General features: G+C 46.4%; 1 pseudogene; it reads right to left on the bottom strand.

The window, feature by feature from the left end:
• Positions 1-1,008: 1,008 nt before the first annotated feature.
• On the bottom strand, positions 1,009-4,854 carry LOC148143173 (uncharacterized; annotated as a pseudogene).
• Between the last annotated feature and the right edge of the window lie 2,809 nt (positions 4,855-7,663).

Below are 7,663 nucleotides of genomic sequence, written 5' to 3' on the forward strand. Positions count from 1 at the left end.
CTGACATAGAGGGGTTAATTGCAGGGCAGGCTGTTTCAAACAGACAGCTAACCCTCAAGGATAAGAAGGTAAGCTACAGACCTGAGGTCTCCAGCAATGTGAAGTGATGTTAGAGTCTTAAAAACAAAAGTCACACCACAGATTGGAAATTGAGGAAACGCCACGAAAATTCAACTCCAGAATGATGCAGCCGCAGCAGTACTTAGAAGAATAATACTGCATCAAACCCCTGGAACTTCCAGAGATGGGCACCGTCGGTGGAAAACCAGTTAAATTCAGCCATCAACTGGGTGATAGCCAAGTTTGGGGAGTGAAGCTGAATGAACTTGAGAGGTTTTATTTGTGGTTGCTACATGCAATAAAGTGCAAATCATTGTTTCAGCAGTTGATTCTCTGTGCGGTTTCTGAGTCAGGAGCCAAATTAAGGTGATTCACCCACAACCACACCAAGAGGCTGGGATTAATATTGACTCCATTGCATTCAAGAGAATGTCATCAATACTGTTACAAAGCGAAGGCTGAACCACCCCGCCCCCCCCCCCCCCCCACCCCCCCAACTCACCAAGATCTCAAACGGAAACGTCCAAAGAGTGGCACGTTGCCCTTTAATCTGTAAAGTCAGTGTGATAAGTGGTGTAACCTGCTGTAGTGTTAAAATTAAATCCCTGACACTTTACAACCGACAATCAGCAATTTATTTAACCAACTCTCACGGTGAACAAACGAAAAAAACTCCTAACAAACTGAATAAATCCTTACTAACTACTGAGTATTCTGCAATCAGTCAAGATTCTTCTGGTATGCTGTTCCAATCAATACATGTCCCACTCAGATAACACAAAATAGAATTTAATCTCTCAGATTACAACCAGGTTATGTGTCTTCTGGAATATTCTGCGCCATTTTCTGTCGGGGATGCCTCCTCCGATTCCTCTGTCAGGAATGTCCTTCTCTGTTTTTCTAAATGATGCTTTATCTAATACACACATGACTGAGAGCGCCAATTCTTTATGATAGGATTGGTCCTGTTGTCAAAACTTGAGGATTTAAATTTAATAAATTTTTGGTAGCCAATGGGGCTGATTTAAATTGATTGGTGAAATTGAAAACCTGTTTTCTTGTCCTGCTAACTGTACAGCATTTTGTTACAAATGTTTCAGTTCAAGTGCTTTTTGTTGTGATCATGCTGCTCCTTTAAGAAGATGACGTTGTTGGTTTATTTTCAGGAGGGGTTGTAAAAGGCTTCCCATTTATTCTAGGATTAATGTTTTCGCTAATGGTTAACAGATACTGGCTAAGGCAACAATCCAGGAAAAGGGTTTGACATTTTATTTTTCTAAAACACTTCAACAATGAAAGGGCAGTTGTCGCATTCTTTTCCCCTGGTTTGGGTTTCAGCAAGCAGTCTGTCTGAAGTTGCAGCAGGAAGAGATGTTTTCTGATTCAACAGATGTTTCTGGCTGACTCTAAAGCTTCAGGGAAAATAGTACCAGCGTATTCAGCCTCTCCCTGTAGCTCAAACCTTGCAACCCTGGCAACATCCTTCCAAACCTTTTCTGAACCCTTTCAAGTTCCACAATGTCTTAAAAAGACGTCTACTTTGCTCGACTAATGTGAGAGAATTTTCTGCATGAGGCATTGTGTCTGAAAGAGCCCTCTCCTGTGCTATGACAGAGCTGCAGTGACTTTCAAAAGCCTGACAAATGCTGTTATCAGTCAAAGATTCATTGGGAGAAGCTTCTCAATCACATCTGTAAATGGAGAAAGTGTTTTTAATAAGGAGACATGAATAAAGTTTGCATTAATCTTTTGTTCTGAAGATTTACTCATACATCTCAAAACAGAGCATATAAACCCGGTCAAAAGAAGTCTACGGGAATATAAGACACCACTGCCTATTTCCCGACCAGGACCGACTTTACACAGAAAACATGGACATTTTAAATGAATGGGGTGCCATTCGTTTTAAGATCAGGTGAACTTAAGAGGCACAGCATTGGCTTAGAAATGAGAGATCCTTGACACACACACAGCCAAAATCATCACTGCCATTATTATCAAATTAGAATTTAGGCTGGATAGGCTGGGATGTTTTTCCACTGCAGCAGAGAAAGTTGAGAGGCAATATTTTCAAACCATGAGGGGTAGAGTTGGCTTAATGACAGCTGTCTCTTCCCGAGGGGGAGGATTTCAAGACCAAGGACGCGTTTTTATGGTGAGAGGAGAAAGATGGAAGAAAAAATGTGGGGCAAAATATTTACAGAGTGTAGTTCGCCTGGGGAAACAGCTGCCAGTGGAAGTGGTTGAAGCTGGCACATTAACAACATTGAAAAGGCGTTTCAACAAATACATGGATAGGAAAGCTTTAGAAGGATATGGGCCAAGTGCAAGGAAATGAGGTTAGTGTTGACCAACATTTTGGTCAGCATGGACCAGTTTGGGCTGAAGGGCCTGTCTCTGGGCTATAGTACTCTATGACTGGCATCTCTTTGTAACTCTGACAGTGTTGAGTTTCCACATCAACCAGGAAAAAGCGAGGACTGCAAATGCTGGAGATCAGAGTTGAGAGTGTGGTGCTGGAAAAGCACAGCAGGTCAGGCAGCACCCGAGGAGCAGGAGAATCGATGTTTCAGGCAGAAGGACATCCAGATGAATATCTCACTAAATCATGCTGAATAAAATCTAATCTCATTCGTCAACTCTGATGTGGAGGTGCTGGGGGTGGACAGGTCAGAAGTCACACAACACCAGGTGAGAATCCCAATAGATTGATTTGAACTCATGAGCTTTCGAAGCACTGTTCCTTCATCAGGTGAAGTGATGAAGGAGCAGCACTGATGAAGGAGAAATGCTCCCAAAGCTTGGGATTTCAAATAAACCTGTTGGACTGTAACCTGGTGTTGTATGACTTCTGACTTCTTCAACTGCGCATTCATGTTGAACTTGATGGGATACTTTATCCAACTCGGCGTAGTTAACTCATATCGCTTGGAGGGGTTCATTTGAAACCTTTCAGGAGGTGAATTCAACAAGATTGAATTATTCAAAGTTACTCAAGTCGAAACTTAAATCAGGACCGGTAGTCATAGAGAGGTACAGCACGGAAACAGATCCTTCAGTCCAACTCGTCCACGCGGACCAGATATTCTAAATTAATCTAGTCCCATTTGCCAGCACTTGGCCCAAATCCCTCTAACCCTTGCTATTCATGTCCCCAACCAAATGTCTTTTAAATTCTGTAATTCTACCAGCCTCCTCCACTTCCTCTGGCAGCTTATTCCATACACGCACCACACTCTGCATGAAAAGTTTTCCCTTTAGGTCCCTTTTAAATCCTTCCCCTCTCACTCTAAACCTATGCCGTCTAGTTCTTCCAACATCCTGATAAATCATTTCTGATGGAGATGTCAACGTTTCGGGTAGAACCCTTCTTCAGTCCTGAGGGATAATACCTGAAATGCTGACTTCTCCACCTCCTGGTGCTGCCTGCCTTATTGTGCCCAGCCTCCTGTTTGTCTATTTAAGATTCCAGCATCTGCAGTTTTTTATTTTGTCTCGAATAAATGGTGGAGCAGATTCGATGGGTCAAAATATCCTAACTTCTGCTCCAATGGTCTTGTGGTCGTAGGTTTGTGCGGGTCTTGGGCTCAATGAGCAGCAGCGCCCACTGGAAGCAAGGTTCATAGAAACATAGAGCCACTACCGTGTGGAAACGGGCCATTCTGCCCAACACGTTCAGAGCGACCCTTTGAAGAGTAACTCACCCAGACACATTTTCCTATCCTATCACTCTGCACTTACCCCTAACTAATGCACCACACCTACACATTCATGAACACTATGGGACTATTTAGCTTGGCCAATTCGCCCAAACATGCGCACGTTTGTACTTTGGGAAGACACTGCAACACGCAGAGGAAACCCATGCAGACACAGTGGGGAATTACATGCAAACGCCACACAGACAGTCACCATGAGGATGAAATTAAATCTGGGTCCCTGGCGCTATGAGGCAGCAGTGCTAACCACTGAGCCACCACCCCCCTTCCCCCCCACTCCCCCAGTAGAAAACAAAAAAGCCTACCAACTCTCCCACTACCCCCACTGTCAGATAGGGCAGGAGGTTCAGTCCTGGGGGTGACCCTCAGCAGCGTTACCGGCAGAATCTGATTGTTGGGAGCATTGGTGCCTCCGCTGGTGCTTGTCCAAGCTGCAGGACATTGTGAACCTCTGCCCACACTCGGGGCAGGCAAACGGCCTCTCCCCAGTGTGGACCTGCTGGTGCGTCAGTAGAGAGGAGGAGCCAGCAAAGCCCTTCCTGCACTCGAGGCAGGTGAATGGCCTTTCCCCAGTGTGGACTCACAGGTGTGACAGCAGGTGGGAGGCCTGGGTAAAGCCTTTCCCGCACACAGAGCAGCTGAAGGGCCTTTCCCCAGTGTGGACCCGCTGGTGCTTCAGCAGGTCGGAAGAGTGTGTAAAGCACTTCCCGCAGACAGAGCAGGTGAATGGCCTCTCGCCGGTGTGGACCCGCTGGTGAGCCAGCAGGTCAGAGGAATCGCTGAAGGCCTTCCCACAGTTGAGGCATCTGAAGGGCCTCTCCCCTGTATGAACCCGCAAGTGCCTCAGCCGGGCGGAGGAATCGCAGAAGCTCTTCCTGCACTCAGGGAAGCTGAAGGGCCTCTCACCTGTGTGCACCCGCCGGTGCCTCAGCAGGGCGAAGGAATCACTGAAGGCCTTCCTGCACTCAGGTCAGGAGAATGGCTTCTCCCTGGTGTGACTGCGCCGATGTGTCTCCAGGGCAGACGGGACACAGAAGCCTTTCCCGCAGTCGCCATACTTCCATGGTTTCTCCATGGCCGAAGCTACAGTTGCACACAAACGCGTGTATGTCCCCTCCCTGCCTTGAATTCCTCTTTCCAGGCCAGATAACTGTTTCAGGCTCCACACTTAGTGCATTGCTGCAACAGTAGGGTCTCTCTTCCAGTCCCACTGATGCTGAAAACGTCCTGAAACAGGAACCAATTGGATCATAGTTGAAAATTGTTGCAGTCCCGGTGGATTGAGTGATTCACAAATGCTGGAGAATCAGAGTAGAAATCTGCAGGTCAGGCAGCACCTGAGGAGCAGGAGAGTCAATGGTTCAGGCATAAGCCCTTCATCTGTTGATTTTGAAACTTCATCTTCAGATCAAATACTCTGAAAAGAGATTACAGAAGTCATCACTGTCAGTCCAGGGTGGAAATTCAGAACAAGCAGTTCTACTTTCTGCAGAATATTCTTTTCATTTGTTCTTCCACAAAACTGAAAGCACCATCACTCTCTCTCTCTCCCTCCGTTCTCACTCCATTCTAATTCTCCTGAAAGTGCTGATTCAGGATCTGACAGGGACAGAAGAGCAAAACAGTCACAACTGACACCTCTCTGAATTTTGGATACCTCCACCTGAAAATTAATAACTTCCACGACATTGGGATACTGTTGAGAGTGAGCAGGTCTGATTTTTGGAAGTAAAAATATAGTGTGTAAATTCAGGATGAACATGCAATGCAACTTCTTGGCAACCAATCAGACACAAAATGGTTAACGTGCCCCCACGGGGGTGGGGGAGTTTTAGAATGAGACATCAAGGCTATGACACCAGAGATAAATTGAACAGACTGGCGTGGCAAACCAGAGTCATCTAGATATACAGCAGAGAAACAGGTCCTTTGGTCCACTGGTCTATGCTGACCAGATATCCTCACTGAATCTGGTCTCATTTGCCAGCATTTGGCCCTTATCCCTCTAAACCCTTCCTATTCATAACCCTATCTAGATGCCTTTTTAAATGTGTCATAATTATACCAGCATCTACTACTTCCTCTGACAGCTCTTTCCTTACACGCGCCATCTTCTGCATGAATTGCCCCTTAGGTTCCTTTTAAATTCCTCGCCCCCTCCCCGGGCCACCTCACCCTAAACCTATTACTCTATAGTTCTACACTCCCAGAGAAAAGCCCTTGTCTATTTACCCTATCCATTCCTCTCTTGATTTTATAAACAATGGAAGCATCAACGGCTCAGGGCGGGGATGGGGAGGGGGTGTGGGGGAAGGAAGCTGAATGTGCTGAAGCCAATGTGTAAGAAGACGACACAAAACCTTGAAGCTGCAATGAGGAATACTGCATGTGCTGTACTTGTACCTGTTGATTTTATTTGTGGGAATCAAGTGCATTTTAAAAATAAAAACAAACAAGATATCTATCCCTCCCCTTTCCCAATCTCCTAATGCTGTCCTGGACACAGAGGGAGAGAATTGGGAGCAGGAGTTGACCATTTGAGCCTGCACCAACACTGAACACATCATAACTGAATATGAATATACCTACAGACAGGTGGATAGATTGGGTTTTCTTTCACTGGAAAGAGGAGATTGAGAGGTGACCTTATCGAGGATTATAATATCATGAAGGGTACAGATGAGGTGAAAGGCAGGTGTCCTTTCCCTCGGGTGGGGGGGGGTTCAAGATTAGGGAGCAAATTTTGAAGGGGAGAGGAGAAAGATTTTAAAAAGACATGAAGAGCTCCATTTCTTTCTCTGGTTTGTGTGTGGAATGGGTGTCCAAAGGAAGTAGTGGATGCATGTACAGTGACAATGTTTAAAAGACATTTGGAAATGTACATGAATAGGAAAGGTTCAGAGGGAATGGGCCAATCACTGGCAGATGGGACGAGTTGGGTTTGAGAACATAGTCAGCATAGACTAGTTGGACCGAAGGGTCTGTTTGTGTGCTGTATGACCCCGTAGCTGTTCTGTACTGGTCTTAAAACCATTTTCTTGGAAATCCAAGATGGCGGTGGTTTGAGTGGTCTGCTGTGCTGCGCTCTGTGCCATACCGCCAGCAAGGTGGACTTTTACCCCCTCCCCCCACCTCATTAACCATCCGTAGGAGAAAACAATTGCTAATATAAACTTACTGAACATCTGGAGCTGCTATAATTGTGGTTTGACAGCTTTAGGACCAGAATGAAAGCAAATGAAGGAAAGGGGCCGACAGGGGTGCAGCAGGTGGGGCACTCCCCTACTGCATCGGGGGCGCCTGGAGCCATTGCTCAAACTCCCAGGGCAGACCCTTTGGGTTTAATGGGACAGCAGCAGTTACTCTCGGAGTTTGCCAAACTCTGAGATAAGATTGAAGCAGCGGTGGAACCACTATCTGCCACGCTGGAAAAGCATGGAGCTGGAAATTCAAATGTTGGCCCAAAGAGAATAGGCAGCGGAGGAGAGGACCGTGGCATCGGAGACCGTGGCGGAGGTCTCAGGAGGAAGGATCCAAACGCTGGAAGACCAGGTTCGGGTCCTTCAGGAGCAAGTGGACCACCTGGAAAACTAAAGTCGGAGAAAAATCTTACAGCTCGTGAGTCTTCCGGAATACGAGGAAGGCGAAGACCTTATTGGATTCCTGGGGCTGAAGTTGGAGTCGGGCCTGTTGAGTGCGGAGCGGGCCCAAAGGATCGAAATGCGCAGGTCCGGGTCGGACCCGCAGCCCCGCGTGGTCCTAGTGCGCCTCCTGCATTATAAAGAAAAACAGTTAGTGATTGAAACAGCAAGAAGACTGGGAAGAGATCCACAGGCTTTAATGGACAAAGGCTCAACAATAATATATTTTCAGGACTTCTAAGG

Source organism: Chiloscyllium plagiosum, unplaced genomic scaffold (genome assembly GCF_037043375.1).
Source record: "Chiloscyllium plagiosum isolate Xiang-an unplaced genomic scaffold, Cpla_swu_hap1 HiC_scaffold_27, whole genome shotgun sequence".
Lineage (NCBI taxonomy): Eukaryota > Metazoa > Chordata > Chondrichthyes > Orectolobiformes > Hemiscylliidae > Chiloscyllium > Chiloscyllium plagiosum.